This window comes from Sminthopsis crassicaudata, chromosome 2 (genome assembly GCF_048593235.1).
Source record: "Sminthopsis crassicaudata isolate SCR6 chromosome 2, ASM4859323v1, whole genome shotgun sequence".
Classification (NCBI taxonomy): Eukaryota; Metazoa; Chordata; class Mammalia; order Dasyuromorphia; family Dasyuridae; genus Sminthopsis; species Sminthopsis crassicaudata.
Genome location: NC_133618.1, coordinates 297,170,683 through 297,188,867, shown reverse-complemented (window position 1 = coordinate 297,188,867; position 18,185 = coordinate 297,170,683). Strand labels below are relative to the sequence as shown.

Genomic DNA, 18,185 nt, shown 5'->3' with positions numbered 1-18,185 from the left:
ACTACCTTGAAGAACTTATGATGAAAAATACCATCCATAACCAGAGAAAGAAGTAATTATCTGAATATAGATTGAAGCACATTCTTTTTATTGCTATTGTTGCTGTTTGACTTTTTTTTTTTTTTTTTTAGGGGGGGAAAGGAGGCAGGTAAAGGGCTAGTTGGGAATCTATGTTTTCTTTCACAATCTGATTTTATATATACCTTCTTAATCTGGAATGAGGGGAGGAATCTGGAATTCAAATTTTAAAAAGAAATGTTAAAATATATTTTAAATGTAACTGGGGGAAAATTAAAATATTAAAAAATAAAAAGAAGAAAAATATATCTTTTCATATTATAATAATTTTAGTTTGAAAAAAAGTGAATTGGTCAGTCAGAAAGGATTTATTTAACTTCTACTATGTGCAAGAAATTATGCTAAATACAAAACATGTGAAGAAAAGCAATAACCAATCTTAACTAGTGTCTGTTCCTACAAAAAATAGGAAACAGTATGTTAAGTTCCAGGACTCGAGAGAGAATTTCTCCTCCCCTTTCTACTTTTTTGTTCTTAACATGTCTTCCTGATTTCTTTCCTAAATCAGATATGTAACCATAATAAACAAACACAGACTGTGGGGCATTTATCCCTGATTTAATGCCAAACTTCCAGCATAGCAGTATATTACTGGCAGATGGAACTATCCAAATTCAAATAAGAAATTAGTCTAAAATCTGGGTAATTACTTTTACCTTATTTGAGTTTTTTTTTTTCCTCTGTAATTTCAATGCAATTTAATATAATTTCCTCTCATTTCTTAAAGCATTATAAAAAAGTTTTCTTCTCTCACTTCACTTTTCTGATTATCAATGTGATATATTTATCCATAGAGACTAGTTGAACTGTTTGGGATTCAATAAGGATGAAATAAGAGATAACAGGACCATTATTATTAACATAATGACATTTCTGCATCAGTTTGGAACATGAAGAATATTAAAGAGTACATATAAGGTAGAGCCGCAGTAGATCTTTGGTCTCTTTCATTCATTCATCTATTTATTTACTGTTTTATCATTTTTATTCATTCAACAAAATTCATTGGTATCATCTAACCATCTACATGTAATATGCATATGCATATATATAATATATACACACATATATTCATATGTGTGTATATATGTATACACACACATAAACACACCATAACTTTATTCCAAGATAGAAAAAAGAAAAGCAAAAGAGATAGATAAACAATAAATACAAATCGAAAAGGTAAATAGGGTATATTTTGTTTGGGATAATGAAGAAAGCTTTGTGGAGAATGTATCTGAGTACCTCCAAAGAGTGAATAATTATTGGACCAATATCACTAGAATTTTCCAGGTAAAGGTGTTATGGGCCAGAACTCTGAACTTGAAACAAGGAGCTAAGTCAGTGGAATTGATAGACACAATGATTATCTAGTTATCATGGTTCAGTATGATTGATTTAATCTTAAAACAAATAATGATTTCTTATTGATATGATGATTGGTTTATACTCAGTATAGAGCACATAAACTGGGACTCAGAAAGCCCTCAGAGCAGAGACAGAGAAGACAAAAGACTGGCAGCAGAAGCTTATGCTCTCAGAACCAAGGGGAGAAATTCAATTCGAAGATCTTCCTGGTGGCTGGCCTGGTCTCCTGCACTTGCCCCACTAAGACCAAGGCCAGGCTGAACGGCTCTCCAGAAAGCTGCCCAGCATCAGGCAAAGAGATATAAAGGATTTGGACCTTAACCCCTGGCTACTTGATTACTGAACTGAAATGAAGGCTGCCTCAAAGACCCCCAAGAAACTGAACCAGAGAACATTACAAAAGGGGGCAGTTTAAAGGATCACAAATATGGGAAAATGCATTGCTTTGAAGAAAAACAGGCAGTCCAGTCTGATTACAAGGTCGATGAAGAGAAGCACTGTAAAAAAAGACGCTTAACTTGAACCGAATTTAACCAATGTTGAGACCAGCTTCTACTTACCAGCTATAAATTGGCCTACGGCAAGTAGCTTCATGTTCCTTGAACTTCAGTTTTACCAGCTGCAAAATGGAAAAAAAAAATAATAATCTTTATATTATCTACTTTATGAAGGTATTATGGGGAAGGTGCTTTGTAAAGTGTTACATAAATATGAGTTATTATTTGAAAGAAAAAGTTTTCATAGAGAAGATGGATTTAGAATTCAGTTTATAATAGCCTACAAAATGTTAGAGGGCATTGGATAGGCTATGCCCCATGGTGTTTTCCTTTTGATAGATTTTTACTTTAAAAAATAGCTTGGTGGACCACATGCCTCAGGCATTGGTTGTAAACAGCTAATTACCTAAAGTTTTGAGGCATCCAAATGGTCAAAACACCATTCAACTTCACCTTATGAAATCTGAAGGGATTTAAACTACGACCTCAAATCACAGTGATTTTCCTGATGAGGGGCCCAGCTGAACAAAAACTACCAGCCCAATTATATACACAAATAACAAATTCACAAATTCATTCAATAGATGAACAAATCAGTGACTAATTAAGATTAACTCCAGCATTGTTTTGTTAGCACGATGGTGTTACTATTTATGTTTCAATATTTAATGCAATTTTTGAAATACTGTCATATTCTAAATAAACCATTTGATGGTGAGCTAAGGTTCCAGCTCATTCACTCATATTGAGAGCATCTTTGCTCAGAAAACTATTAAAATGGAATATAAGGGTGAAGATGCACTAACTTGTTTGAATAGAATTTTTGGGAAGGAATCTATTTGAAAATTCTTTGTTATTGTATTTTTGCTTGAGCTAAATCAGCAACTTGCCTCCGGACAGCATATAGGGCTTTGTAAAGACATGGCTGTTCTTCCATTGTATGAAATGAAGAAAAGCTTCATTCCCCCACAGTCTCTACCAGTGAACTACACTTTTTTTTTTTTTTTTTTTTTTTCCCTCCATTTTAATAAAAATGTTAAAGTACTTGAGTAAGGAAGGAGTGGAGAGATCAAACTCTTTGTGACACAGACACCATCCCCAAGAAAAATAGCTTCTTTTGGGAGCAGATTCAAGTTGCTAACAATAGCAGTCATTCCCTGAGAAGGGGCCTGAACAAATAAGTTTCATTCATAGCTTATACTTCCCAATACAGTATGACAGATTATAAATGTTTGGTACTGTGTTGAGAATAATCACTTGGTGGATTCTCACTAGAAATTCCTATTACCACCACTCCTCACATACACAGACTTCCAGACTTCTAGATGAGTAGTCACAGCCATCAAGGAGAGGAGGAGATGATGAGAACTCAGTTGAGAAGAAATAATGAAAACTAAAAGATTCAGGAGATGGAGTGACATATTCAACAAATATAAGGAAGCCATAAAAGTGTTGTGTTTCCTGGGATGAAGACAATAAACAAGTATATAAGGGTCTTTTATTTAATTTATTATAAATTCATATTGTCAGTCAATCAGATTTCTTAAACACCTTTTGTATTTACTTAAACTATTGTTTTCTCTGGCCTATTAAAGTGGAACATCCTTAATAAATTAAATCATAAGTATCATCTGTTCTGGCTAATATATTTCTTTGTACTGTTATGCCAGTTTCTTTTAATTGTTCTGCCTCAGTTTCCCTGAGTTGTTCTTCCTCAATCCCCCTGGTTGCAATCCCCCCCCCCCCCACTGACTAGTAGGACTAATATAAATTAGAGCTGGGAGCTCTAACCATTGGCATTTCATAAGAGCTTTCTCATTACTCAAAGGCCACACTTCTTTTTGTGCTGTTAGGCAAGTTACTAGCACTGTACTAGAAGCATGTGGCCATGTCTTCTTGCTTAAAAGCGTAGTCCACTACAATACTAAAATTCTGACATGGTAAGGATCACTTAAGGGAGAAGCAATCCATTGTATTTATTTATGTCATTATATTAACAATTATATTCACAATTTTGTCACCTTGAGTTGTTTGTTTAATTACAACAATGCCTTACCAAAACCCACCATTCAATAATAGTAATAATGGCCATCATTTATATAGTGTCCATTATGTGCCAGATTCTGGGCTCAGTGCTTTGTAAATGTCTCATTTCATCCTCACAACAAGCTGGGAAGGCAATTACCATTGTTCATTTTTGTTCAGTAATTTCAAGCATGTCCAGCTCTTTGTGACTCTGTGGGCAGGGAGGACTTTGGGGAAAGATACTGGAATGTTTTTCCATTTCCTTCTCCATCTTATTTAACAAAGTAGGAAACTTAAGCAAGCAGGGTTAGATGACTTGCTCAGGGTCATGATGATATGATCTATGATGTAGGGTTTGGCACCAAATAATGGCAGACACCAAAAGTTGGGGTTCAGTCTTGTGAAGACAATGGCCGTTCACTTTGGCAAAAGGTAGATTTATTTAGGGGAAGAGGTTATAGATAAAAGGAAGGGATACAATAGTCAAAGGAATGGTAAATGTGAAACAGAGTGGGAGAGCATATGAAAAACAAAATCCTCAGTGGGATTGCCCCTCACAATTGCCCAGTAAAAAAGGAGCATCCCATGTAGTTAAGGCATGTCCTGAACTGGCAGACTAAATCCTGAAAGGTAAGGCACCCTAAAACAGTTAATTAGCTGGGAGGAGGAAATGTGGGGTTGGGAAGCACAATGGAATTAGGGGAAATACAACATGGCATGGGGGAAGGGAAAAGACACTACAAGGCAGGTGGTGAACTGACCCAACTGAGGGCAGTAATTATGTCAGAGGCTATAAGTGGTCTTACAGAGAGAATTTAGCCTCAGGGACTTGATATGACTTGGATTTCTAGTGGGTGGAATTAAGGAATTAAACTGATCTTGATTATCAAAACTTTCTTCCTGCCTGCCCCTGGTAATAATTTTTATCATTTCTTCAGTTTTTTCTCTGTGTGCCCACAGCCACCATTCAGGATCTCATTTCAGGGCTGGGAAATGCTTGTGTTTGGATCTGAGATCCTGCCCTCTGACTTCAGAACATTCTGTCCACTGCACCATCCAGCTGCCCCCCAAGATGCTAATGATGTAATATGATTTTGGGGTCCCCTGACCTTGGGGCTTCTGTTCTAAAGAGTCCTTGGTCTTCTGGCTTTGGAATCTGCCTCAGATTCTATCTAGAGACCACCCTTAATGCATCTGAAGATTACTTCCTTGCCTTACCCTCAGGTCACAGAATTAACATATCTATGATTAAAAGCTGTATAAGTGTATCTCCTTACATCAGTCTCTTTATTGGATTCTCTTAGAATTCAGTCTATTCAGTAATGGGGTCACATTGCTTTTAATATATTTTGCCCCTTGATTAAGAGATGGGTTCAAGCCTGCAAATTTTTTCCCCCTGAGACAATTGGGGTTAAGTGACTTGTCCTGGTCACAAAGCTAGGAAGTGTTAAGTGTCTGAATTTAGATTTGAACTCAGGTCCTATTGACTTCAGGACTGGTGCTCTATCCACTGCGCCACCTAGCTGTTCCAAGCCGACAAATTCTTTTGAGACATCTCATGACACCAGACTGGGACTTTTGGGAACCCCTTCTCAACTCAACACTATTATATCTCATTTTACAATTGACAGAAGTAAAGCAAAAAGAGATTGGATGATTTGTCCAGGGTTTTATAGTTGGTGAGTTTCTGAGGATGGATTTGAACTCAGGTTTTCCCTGTTTTGGGCTCCCTAAGTGCTACACACTGAGCACCTAGCTACCCTTGCTATCTACTGAGGCACCTAGCTGCCCTTTCCTTAGTTTTCTTTAGTTGTCCCCGTCTGATGGTCCCCAGCCCTTGTCCTCAAAATAGCTTTTCCCATAAAACAGAAAGGGGGAGATGATTGATCAGAGCCAAGGGTCTACTCAAAATTGAATATCTAACTATGAAATGTGGAGCAATCCCAAGGAAATACTAAAGAAGGGAAAGGGACCTGTATGTGCCAAAATGTTTGTGGCAGCCCTTTTTGTAGTGATAGAAACTGGAAAATGAATGGATGTCCATCAATTGGAGAATGGTTGGGTAAATTATGGTATATGAAGGTTATGGAATATTATTTCTCTGTAAGAAATGACCAACAGGATGAATACAGAGAGGCTTGGAGAGACTTAAATCAACTGTTGCTGAGTGAAATGAGCAGAACTAGGAGATCATTATACACTTCAACAACAATACTGTATGAGGATGTATTCTGATGGAAGTGGATATCTTCGACAAAGAGAAGAACTAATTCAGTTCCAATTGATCAATGATGGACAGAATGAGCTACACCCAGAGAAGAAACACTGGAAAATGAGTGTAAACTGTTAGCATTTTTTGTTTTTCTACCCAGGTTATTTTTACCTTCTGAATCCAATTCTTCCTTTGAAACAACAACAACAACAACAACAACAACAACAACAACAACAACAACAACAACAAAAGTTGGTTCTGCAGATATATATTGTACCTAGGATATACTATAAGATATTTAATATGTATGGGAATGCCTGCCATCTAGGGGAGGGGGTGGAGGGAAGGAGAGGAACAATTTGGAACAGAAGGGAGTACAAGGGATAATGTTGTAAAAAAATTACCTATGCATATGTACTGTCAAAAAATGTTATAATTATAAAATTAAAAAAAAAAAAGGAAAAGAAATGTGGAACAATAAAACCTCTTATCTGTTGCTCCATATTTGTCCTCCAAAGAAACCTCTCCTGTCTGATTGACTTTGCTAAAAGACATTCTGGCTTCTTCCTTAAGTGTTTTATAATTTACAAACTTGTAGGCTATTTGCCTCCTAGTTAAGTCCCATATTTTCAACATAAAAACTTTCCCCAAACTATTTCTAATTGCCAGACCTTTTCAGAGTTGGGTCAATTAGGTATGGAGTAAAATTTTTTTCTGTGATTATAAGAGAATCTCTTTGAATTCTTTCAAACTATGAACTATGTCTCTCTCACACTTCATTTCCTAGAACAACTATTTCCCTCCTCATCAATGCCACAGAGATTTTCAGAATTGCTTCAAATCTCAGCTTAGTCAAACTTTCTTTAAAAAAAAAAAAAAAAAGAAGCCTTATGTCATTGTCTGTATTCTTAAAGCCTTCCCTCCAAGAATACCACAAATTTATCCTATAGAGAACGTTTTTGTACATAGTTGTTTGCTCATTATTTCCCTAATGAGATTGTATGCTTTTTAAGAATAGGGATTGTCTCTTGCCTTTGCATTTATCCCTAGTGTTTAGCATAATGAATGTCACATAGCAGGCACTTAATATATGCTCCTTAACAGACTGAAGGTATTATACCTTCTTCCTATGTGTTACCTGATTATAATGAAAGTTTCTTCAGGTTGTAATGAACCTTAAATATTATTTCATCCAACCTGATAAATCTCAAGGAAATTTCCTGAATAATATCTAACTTCTTGAAAGCTCAGGAGATACAGCTAAAGACACTAAGTACATTCTTTAGTGTTCTTTATCTTTGGGATTGTTATAGAAAAGGTTTACTTCTCTGGTATCACCACTTAGCAAACATTACAAGAACCTGTCTGTTTTTGTCACTGCAAAAAATGAGATTCTTTGACAAGCATATCTAAGAAATGACTTTGTGAAACTTTCTGCTCAGCCATCCTTAGCAAATACCTTAGTTATCAAAAGACATGCTAGGTTTTTGGATTGTTGGGTGGGATGGAGGAACAACATACAGAGCTTCTTTCTTGATTGGCTCCAATTAGGGTAATAAATTTCATAAAGAAAGATGTTCCCTAACTAGTCATACATTGAATGGAGAGCTTTCTGTTTATAAATAGGGCAGGACTCCTGACCCCACATTTCAAAAATTGTCAGAAGTTAATTATGTGGCATGAACTTAAAAAAAAAGTTTTCTGTTTATTCACCACAGGATGCCTTTTATCTAAACTAACTCCTCAAGGAGAGAAACACCAGCTCTATTGATTTTGTGAGCTGACAAAGATTAGAAGAAAGGATAAGTGAGAATATGTTACCTGACCTGACCAGCAGTAGTAGGTAAGATTTCAAGATACAAATGTTCTGAGACTTCTCTCTTGACAATATCTTCTTTTCTTTCTGATGTTTTCTCTTTATCATCATCATTATGATCCTCATGATCAGGGTCACTATTAACAAGAGCATTGATTATTATGGTTAGAATTAATTATTAGATCCAAAGAGCAGAAGTTTGAGCTTCTCTCTCTTCCTTTTTCTCGCTTCTAGAAGTGAAGAAGTTACATTACATCGGTACAACATAGACTTCACCAGGCCCAGGAGAAGAGATATGTTCTTTCAAAAATAATTGTATGGAATATTTCTTAGCATTGTTAATAATTGGATTTTCATTACATAAGAGGATTTTAAAATATGTTTACATTTGTACTGAGCTATGAATTTCCTTGAGCTTGATAAGACTTAACTTATAATGGGTTTTTTATGGTCATCATTGGTCTAAGAATTCTTTAGTAGTATAAAAATGCCTATTAAAAATCCACCTACACTCCATTCTCAGAAGCAAACTTATCTTTATTTTGTAGGGTTCAACACTAAATTGCTCTTTTGATCTATGACCAGATGTTCTCATGTCTATTAGCATTTCAATAGATTTGTGATTCAATACACTTGCTAAGTGATAATGTAAGATAGAACTTTTTTTTTTCTTTCCCAATGGCAATGGACAAAAATTATTTCTATTTTAGGGGCTTAGGAAAGGAAATCCGTCTGGATTCATTTGAGAGATTCTCTGGACTACAAAATTATGCTGTATTTATTAGAGGCTCTACCAACAACTGGGTTCTCTTTGCCCTAAAGCAATATACTATTGGGAAGAGGTTACAGACAAAATAAAGGGATATAATAAACACCAGGAAGGGTAAATATGAAATAGAGTGAGAGAGCATATGAAAGATAAGTCCTCAGGAGAACTAACAATTACCCAGTAGAAAAGGACTACCCCATGAGGTTGGGGCATGCCCTCAGATGGCAGCCTATTTCTTGAAAGGGACTTAGCACCCTAAAAGAGTTAATTAGCTGTGAAGAGGAGAAATGGGGTTGGGAAGGGGAGGAGAGATACCATGTGGCATGGGGAGGGGCACCATGAGGCAGAGTGCTGTGGCAGACTGACCCAAAGGAGGGTAGCAGCCATGAGATGTCCCACAAATAGATTTCATGGAGAAAATCTAATCTCAAGGACATGCCTGAGATTTCTAAAGAGGGTTGGTCTTAGGAGTTTGATATGACTTGGACTTCAGACTGGACCACCTCCCCAAAGAGTGGGACCATGAAGTTACACTCATTTCTATCAGAGCCTTCTTCCTCTTAGCCTCAGGGATCAATTCTTTAGTTATTTTGTTCCAAAAACACCATTCAGGACCTCATCACTTGCAGCTCATTTTATCCTTATTTGATGCAAGATTTGCCTTGACCACAATAAATTAGGAATTCTGTCCCATAAGTTAGCTGAGTAGTCCCAACTTTAAGCAATGGTTTTCAAGCTAAGAAGGAAGAAAAAAATTAAGAATTCCCTATCACCTTAAGGCATGACATTCAGTGACCTGGACAATCTCTAAGATACTTAGCCTCTGTTTTCATCAGTAATTCATGATTTAAAAGAAATTACAAGTTGACTCGTTACTCATCTAGCAGGTATGGTTCAATTCTGTCAAAAAGGGATAACTCTTAGCTTCATTACAGCAATCTTCAAAATAGCCCAGAGATAAGTGGCTTAGTATATTAAGTACCAGACAAAGAGTTAGAAAGATCTGAATTCAAATTCAGAATCTGACACTTACTAGCAGTGTGACCAACAATGAAACAATGACATGTATGGAAAATAAAGCACAAACTATGATAACATTTTACATTGAAAACATGTTACATTTAATAAAAATAAATCATAGCCATGTAAGCATCATATTTCTGTTTTATTTGGGCTGTGTAACTTGTGGAAATTTCTTTACTGCTTTCTGCTAATGATGTTAGGGTCACCATACAACATGGCAATCTAGTTCTAAAAATGTTCAGTACTATAATATTAATTTGTCACTTTAGAATTGCATTTAATATGTGTAGGTAAATAATGACTATAATATTAAACTACTAAACTTTTGAATTTTTCTCTCTACCACCAGACTGTTCACCTGTCCTTGTTGTTGAAAATAATGTGAGAAAAATCTTGGAAATGAAGTCCTCAAATTCAGGGAGTGAAGCCAAGATGTTGGAGTAGTCACAAATATGCTCAAGTTCTCCCAGTTTCCCTTGAAAACCATAAGAAACCAAGCCTCTGAACAGTCTGAAGGAATAAAACCTCTCTCCAGGTCAAGACAGACTGGAAAAAAAGTCAGTCTTATTGGGGTGACCCAAAAAAGCTCAGATAGACTTTGGGAAAGACAGTGAGAGGATTTTAATCACAACAAATCAGCAACTATAACTCTCAATCCTGGCTCAGTAGAAGAGCACATCACCAGGCAGCTTCAGTCCCAGATCAGAAAGCAAACTCTGGGAAACCAAGCTTTTCCTAGAAAGAGCAGCCAAGTTATCCCCTGCAAACACAAGGGGCTCCTGTGCTAAAAAGCAAGGCTCAAAGATGTACAAGAAGCTTGGGGCAGCATCCGCTTTATCCCAGGATCATAGCTCAACCATAAAAGTAAAAACAAAGTGAGGAAATACCAAAAGAAAAGGAAAGAAAACAAGCCAAGAAACAGAAAACAACCTTGATCATAGAATGCTACTATGTAGGGCAAACCAAAACATATACTCAGAAAAGGACAAAATGTACACAGAAGAAATCTCAAAGAATGTTATGAATTGATATCAAGCCCAAGAGGCTTCTTGGAAGTGTTTACAAAAATCTTTAAAAGGAAAATAAGAGAGGAAGAAGAAAAAATGACAAAGGAAATAAAAGATAAGAATGAGAATGTCAATAGTTTGGAAAAGGAAGGAAAAGAATTGGTTGAAGAAAACAACTCATTAAACACTAGAATTAATGAAATGGAAAAAGAGATACAAAAGATAACTGAAGAAAAGCATACATTAAAAGCTGGAACAGGGCAAATGGAAGCTAATGACCCTGTGACAGCAAGAATCAATCAATCAAATAAAAAGAATGAAAAAAAAATGGAAGAAAATGTGAGACGCCTCATAGGAAAAATAGTCAACCTGGAAAATAGATCCAGAAGAGACAATTTTACAGTTATTGACCTACTTGAAGGCCATGACCAGAAAAAGAGCCTAGATAGCATTCTTTAAGCAATCATTAAGGAAAATTGTCCCAATATTCTAGAAATATAGGGGGAAATACTCATTGAAAGAATCCATTGATCACCTTCAGGAAAAGATCCCACAAAGAAAACCCTAAGGAACATTGTTTCAAAATTCCAGAACTACAATCTCAAGGAAAAAATACTGCAAACTGCAACAAAATAACTGTATGGACATGTATACATATATTGTATTTAATATATATTTTAATATATTTAACATATATTGATCTACTTGCCATGACGGGGGAGGAAACAGAAGGGAAAAATTGGAACAATAGGTTTTGTAATTGTCAATGATGAAAAATTATCCATGCATATATTTCATAAATAAAAAGCTATAATTAAAAAAAAATACTGCAAGCTGCCAGACAAAAACAATTCAAATATTAAGTTGCAACAGTCAGTTACCCAGGATCTTCTACAATAAAGGATTTGAGGGCCTAGCATACCATATTCTGGAAGTCAAGGGACCTGGGGTTACAACCAAGAATTAACTATACAATGAGACTCAATATCAACTTTCAGGGAAACGGATGGAGCTTCAATGAAGTAAGAGATTTACCATCATTTCTATTGAAAAAAAATCAAAAAACAAAAACAGAACTGAACAGAAAATGTAATCTACAAACACAGGAGTCAAGAGAAGCATAAAAAAGTAAACAGGGGAAATTATATCTATTATTTAAAGATTAAACTGTGTGAGAAATGCTGAAAAGTTGGGTTTCCACAGTGTTACACAAGCTTTGAAGTAGTGTGGAATAGTGGGTACCACTGACCAAGAGGTTTTCAGAACGTGAGAGGTTAAGGAAGGTTAGGATTTACAGAACAATTAAGTGAGCAATAGAAGCCTTGAGCAAACAAGGAATTGGGGGGAGCTAGGAAGGTGCAAGTAAATTCAGTGAATCAGAAAAAGTCTTGTGGTTTTGAGAAAACCACAAACTTAATAGCTGATTCAGCCCAAACTAGTTGGGGTCAATGACCTGACTTGACCAAATCACTAATGTGCCTGCTTGATAGACTAATTTAATATTAAACAATACATCCATAGGGGGAGTTTTCTGCCATTTTTGAATATAGGATATATGATGGGGGCATATTTTATACATGTTAAGGGGAAACATGTAGTGAGAATATGAGAAAGACTGTAACCCATATAAAATGAACTAATCCCTTCTCTGAAGTGAGGATCTGCACCACTCTAGGAAGTATAAAGCTTCCCTCACTTCTATACTCAGTGCTCCCTCTTTCTGAAGAGGAGTAAGGCCCACTTATGACTAGAAACATTAAGACAATTCCTTAAGATTCTTCTTTAATAAATGTTCCTTGATATCTGATTTTCAGTGTCAGGTGTGTTATTTCTAACAATTGTTTATATCTCTAGATGGGAAAACATACATGTAACTCTTGAGAATTAGATCTGTCACTAGGACAGATAGAGGAGGCCTCACATAGACTGAGAGAATGATTGTGAATGGACTCTGATGTGATGGCATCAAATAAAAAGACATTAAGGGGTGGGGAAAGGTACTGGAAAAAGAGGAAAGGGGAAGAATAATGGGATGATTAGATTATATAAAGAGGTACAAAAGACCTAATACAATGAGGGAAAGAAGGAAGGGAATGAGCATTGTCTGAAACTTAATCTCATCAGATTTGACGGCAAGAGGGAATAACAATAATTCAGTTGGGAATACTAATTTATATAACTCTATAAAGAAGTTGGAGGAGAAAGAAGAAAAGAAAAGGGAGGGGCAGGATAGAAGGGAGAGCAGAAACACTAGGAGAAAAGGGAAGAAGGGAAGAAGAGGGGTTTAGGAGATAAAATTTAGGAGTGGGTTATAAAAAACACTAATAAGAGAAGGGGGAAGGGTGATAAAGTAGTAGATGGGATGGCTGAAAATAAACATAAGGACTGAGTGGAGAGAACAAAAGTATACACTGTTATAGGCCTGAACTTGAAACAAAGGATGCTTACAAAGTAATAAGTGGAATTGATGAGACAATGGTTAAATCTAGTTTAGCACTGATTTAATCCTGCAACAAATAATGGTTTCCTAGTGATATAATGATTGGTGCATACTCAGTGTGGAACATATAAACTAGGAGCCTTAGCCAGGATTTATTCAAAGAGAAGGCAAAGGATTGGCGGCAAGAGCTTAAGCTCTCAGAACCAAAGAGAGATTTGGAAGCCAGAGAAAGCAGGAAAGAGCTCAAGCTCTCAGAACCAAGGAAAAAGATAGGCCTCTAAGAAAACTAGCCCAGCCCCCAAGTAAAGGAGATAAGACTTTAAAAGAGATAATAAAAGGATTTGGACTTTGGACTTTAATCCCTGGCTACTTGTGTGGTGATTACTGAATTGAAAGGAAGGTTGCTCCCAGAGACCTCGAGAACACTACAAGAGAACATTACATATACAAGGAAGAAAATGGAAGGAAATACAGAACTGAATGTGAATGGGATGAACTCTCTCATAAAACAGAAGCAAATAGCAGAATGAATTAAAAAAGAGAATCCTACAATGTGTTGTTTACAAGAAACACATCTGACACACAGAGACACATAAAGAGTAAAGGTAAAAGGATGAACAGAATTTATTATGCTTCAACTAAAGAAAAAAACAACAACAAAAACAAACAAATAAAAAACCAAGGATAGCAATTCTGATCTCAGATAAAGCAAAAGTAAAAATATCTTAATAAAAGAGTTGTGAAAGGAAAGGGCATCTTGATAAAAGCTACCACAAACAATGAAGTAGTAACAATACTAAATATATATTCACCAAGTGAAAGAGCAGCCAAATTCCTAGAGAAGATTTTGTCAATTACAGGAAGACATAGAAGCAAGACTATACTAGTGGGGGATCTCAATCTTCCCCATAGAATCAGACAAATCTAACTGCAAACTAAACACAAAGGAAACTAGGGAGGTTATTAGGATTTTAGAAAACCTACATATGATAGGCCTCTGGAGAAAACTGAATAGAGAAAGAATGGAATACACCTTTTTCTCAGCAGTACATGTCACAAAAACTGACCATGTATTAGGGAATAAAAATCTCACAAATGCAAAATGGTAGAAATTATAAATGATTCCTTTTCAGATCATCATGCAATAAAAATTATATTTTTTATTTATATATATTATATTTATATCTTCAGGGGAAGATAGGCTAAAGACCAATTGGAAATTAAATAATCTAATTCTAAAAAATCAGTGGATCAAATAACAAATCACATAAATGATGCATAATTTAATTCAAGAGAATGACAATAATGAGACAACATACCAAAACCTATGGAATACAGCAGCTACATGAATAAAATAACAAAAGAAGAGGTCAATGAGTTGGGCCTACAACTAAAAATTTGTAGAAAAAGAACAAATTAAAAAACTTCAAATAAATACCAAATTAGAAATTCTGAAACTCAAAAGAAAGATTAATAAAATTGAAACTAAGAAAACTATTGAACAAATAAAACTAAGAGCTGGTTTTATGAAAAAAACAACAACAAAATTGATAAACTTTTGATCAATGTTATTAGAAAAAAAAAAGAAAGAAAGAAAAACACCAAATCACCAGCATCAAAAATGAAAAGGGTGAACTTACCACCAATGAAAAAAAAAAAATTAAAATAATAATTAGGAGCTATTTTGACCAACTGTATGATAGCAAATCTGACAAACTAACTGAAATAGATGAATATTTACAAAAAGATAAATTGCCCAGATTAACAGAAGAGGAAATAAATTACATAAATAATCCCATTTTAGAAAAAAATAAAATAAACAAATCATTATTGAACTCCTTAAGAAAAATCTCCAGGGCCAGATGTATTCACAAGTGAATTCTACCAAACATTTTAAAGTACAATTAATTCCAATACTGTGTAAACTATTTGGAAAAATAGGTAAAGAAAGAGTACTGCCAATTTCCTTCTATGACACAAATACAATACTGATAACAAATCCAGAAAGAGCTAAAACAGAAAGAAAATTACAGACCCATTTCCCTAATGAATATTGATGCAAAATTTTAAAATAAAATATTATCAAAGAAATGACAGCAATTTATCAGCCCAATAATATTACTCTGACCCAATAGGATTTATACTATGAGTAAAGGCTGGTTTAATATCAGGAAAACTATTACCACAATCAACCATATTAAAATTATTATTAAAAAAAAAAACAAAAAACAGAAATCATTTCATAATGTCAATAAAATTTGCGCCTAAAAAGTTAACAAAATACAGCACCCATTCCTATTAAACACTAGAGAGCATAAGGATAAAGGGAATTTTCCTTAAAAAAATAAATAGTATCTGTCCAAAACCAATAGCAAATATTACTTGTAATGGAGAAAAGCTGGACACATTTCCACTGACATCAAGGGTGAAGGAAGGATGCCCATTATCAACACTGTTATTCAATATTGTACTAAAAATGTTAGCTTTAGCAATAAGAAAAGAAAAAAAAAAAGAAATTAAAGGAATTAAAATAGGCGGTGAGGAAATAAAACTATCACTCTTTGCAGATGATATGATGATAGACTTAACAGAATCTTAGAAAATCATTCAAAAACCTACTGGAAAGAATTCCCAGCTTTAGCAAAGTTGCAGGATGTAAAACAAACCCACACAAATCATAAGCATTTGTATAATGTAACTGACTAAACTCATCAGTAAGAGATAGAGAAATTTAATTTAAAATCACTATAGACAAAACAAAATACTTGGAAATCTACCTGCCAACACAAATCCAAGGACAATTACAAAACACTTCTCACACAAATAAAGTCAAATCTAAATAATTGGTGAAATGTCTATTGCTTATGGGTAGACTGAGATAATATAAGAAAAATGTCAATTCTGCCTAAATTGATCTACTTTTTCAGTGAAATATCAATCAAACTACCAAAAAATTATTTTGCAGAACTAGAAAAAATAATAACAAAATTCATCTTGATGAACAAAAAGTCAAGAGTATCAAAGGAATTAATGAAAAAATTACAAATGATTATAGCTTGGCAGTATCAAACCTAAAATTATATTATAAAGCAGCAATCATCAGAACCCTTTGTTCTGGCTAAAAAATAAGAGTGATGGATCAGTGGAATAGATTAAGTTCACACAATACAATAATAAAGATCTATAGTAATTTAGAATTTGGTAAACCCTCAAACTCAGCTACTGAAGTAAGAACTCACTAATTGACAGAAAATTACTGGGAAAATTGGAAAATAATATATCAGAAACCTGGCATAGGCCTACATATCATGATTCACACCAAAATAAGGTCAAAATGGGTACATGATTTGGGCATAAAGGATGATACCATAAACAAAATAGTAGAGTAAGGGATAATTTACCTATCAGATCTTTAGAGAAGGGAGGAATTTATCACCAAAGAAGAACTAGAGAACATTATGGAAGGCAAAGTGAATGACTTTGATTACATTAAATTCAAAAATTTTTGCACAATGATGATCAATTCTGATGGACGAAGCCCTCTTCAACAGTGAGATGAACCAAATCAGTTCCAATAGAGCAGTAATGAACTGAACCAGTTATACCCAGTGAAAGTACTTTGGGAGTTGACTATGAACCACTACAAAGAATTCCCAGTCCCTCTATTTTTGCCCACCTACATTTTTTATTTCCTTCACAGGATAATTGTACACTATTTCAAAGTCTGATTCTTTTTGTACAGCAAAACAACTGTTTGGACATGTATACACATATTGTATTTAACTTATACTTTAACATATTTAACATGTATTGGTCAACCTGCCATCTGGGGGAAGGGGTGAGGGTAAAGAGGGGAAAAGTTGAAACAAAAGGTTGCAATTGTCAATGCTGAAAAATTACCTATGGATAAAATTTTTGTAAAAAATAAATAAAGAAAGAAAAAAAAAGTTTTGCACAAACAAAACCAACAGAAACAAGATTAAAAGGGCAGTACAAAGCTGGGAAAAAAATCTTTATAGTCAATTTTTCTGATAAAGATCTCATTTCTAAAATATATAGAGAACTGTGTCAAATTTATAAGATTACAGGTCATTCTCCATAAGGAGAGACAATTTTCAAATAAAGCAATTGAAATCATCTATAATCTTATGAAAAAAAAAACACTCTAAATCAGTATTCATTAAAGAAATGCAAATTAAAACAATTCTGAGATACCCCCTTACACTTCTCAGATTGTCTAACATGATAGGAAAAGATAATGATAAATGTTGGAGGGGATGTAGGAAAACTGGGACACTAATACATTGTTGATGGAATTGTGAAATGATTTAACCATTTTGGAGAGTAATTTGAAACAATGCTCAAAGGTATTATAAAACTGCTTCCCAAGGAAATCTTAAAGGAGGGAAAATGACCCACATGTGCAAAAATGTTTGTAGCAGCTCTTTGTGTGGTAGCAAAGAACTGGGAAATTAGTACATGCCCATCAGTTGGGGAATGGTTGAACAAGTTGTGGTATGTGAAGACAATGAAATATTATTTTTCTATAAAAAATCATGAACACGCTGATTTTAGAAAGGTTTGAAAACATTTGCATGAACTGATGGTGAGCTAAATAATCAGAAACAAGAATACATTGTAACAGCAAGAATGTATGATGATCAACTATGAAACACTTGGTTCTTCTCAGGGGTTTAGTGATCCAAAGCAATTGCAATTAGACTTTGCACAGAAAATTCCATCTGTATCCAGAAAAAAGAACTAAGGAAACTGAATGTGCATCAACACATTCTTTTTTCCATTTCACTTCTTTTTTCTGTTTTTTTTTTTTCAATCTTCCCCCCACCTGGGTTTTTCTGTTTTGCTCTGATTTTTCTTTCCCAATATGATTCATAAAGTAATGAGTATTAAAAAAATATATTAGAATAAAAAAAGGAAGTCATCAGACTT

The 18,185-nt window shown here is 34.6% G+C and overlaps 1 long non-coding RNA gene across 1 annotated transcript in view; it reads left to right on the top strand.

Moving 5' to 3' along the window:
- The window catches only part of LOC141553470 (uncharacterized), a 46,995-nt gene extending 33,901 nt beyond the window's left edge, over positions 1-13,094 (top strand). The window contains exons 2-3 of the long non-coding RNA XR_012485463.1: positions 7,899-8,023; positions 10,138-13,094. This is a non-coding gene — a long non-coding RNA (uncharacterized LOC141553470). The remainder of the gene's footprint in view (positions 1-7,898; positions 8,024-10,137) is intronic.
- Positions 13,095-18,185: the final 5,091 nt, after the last annotated feature.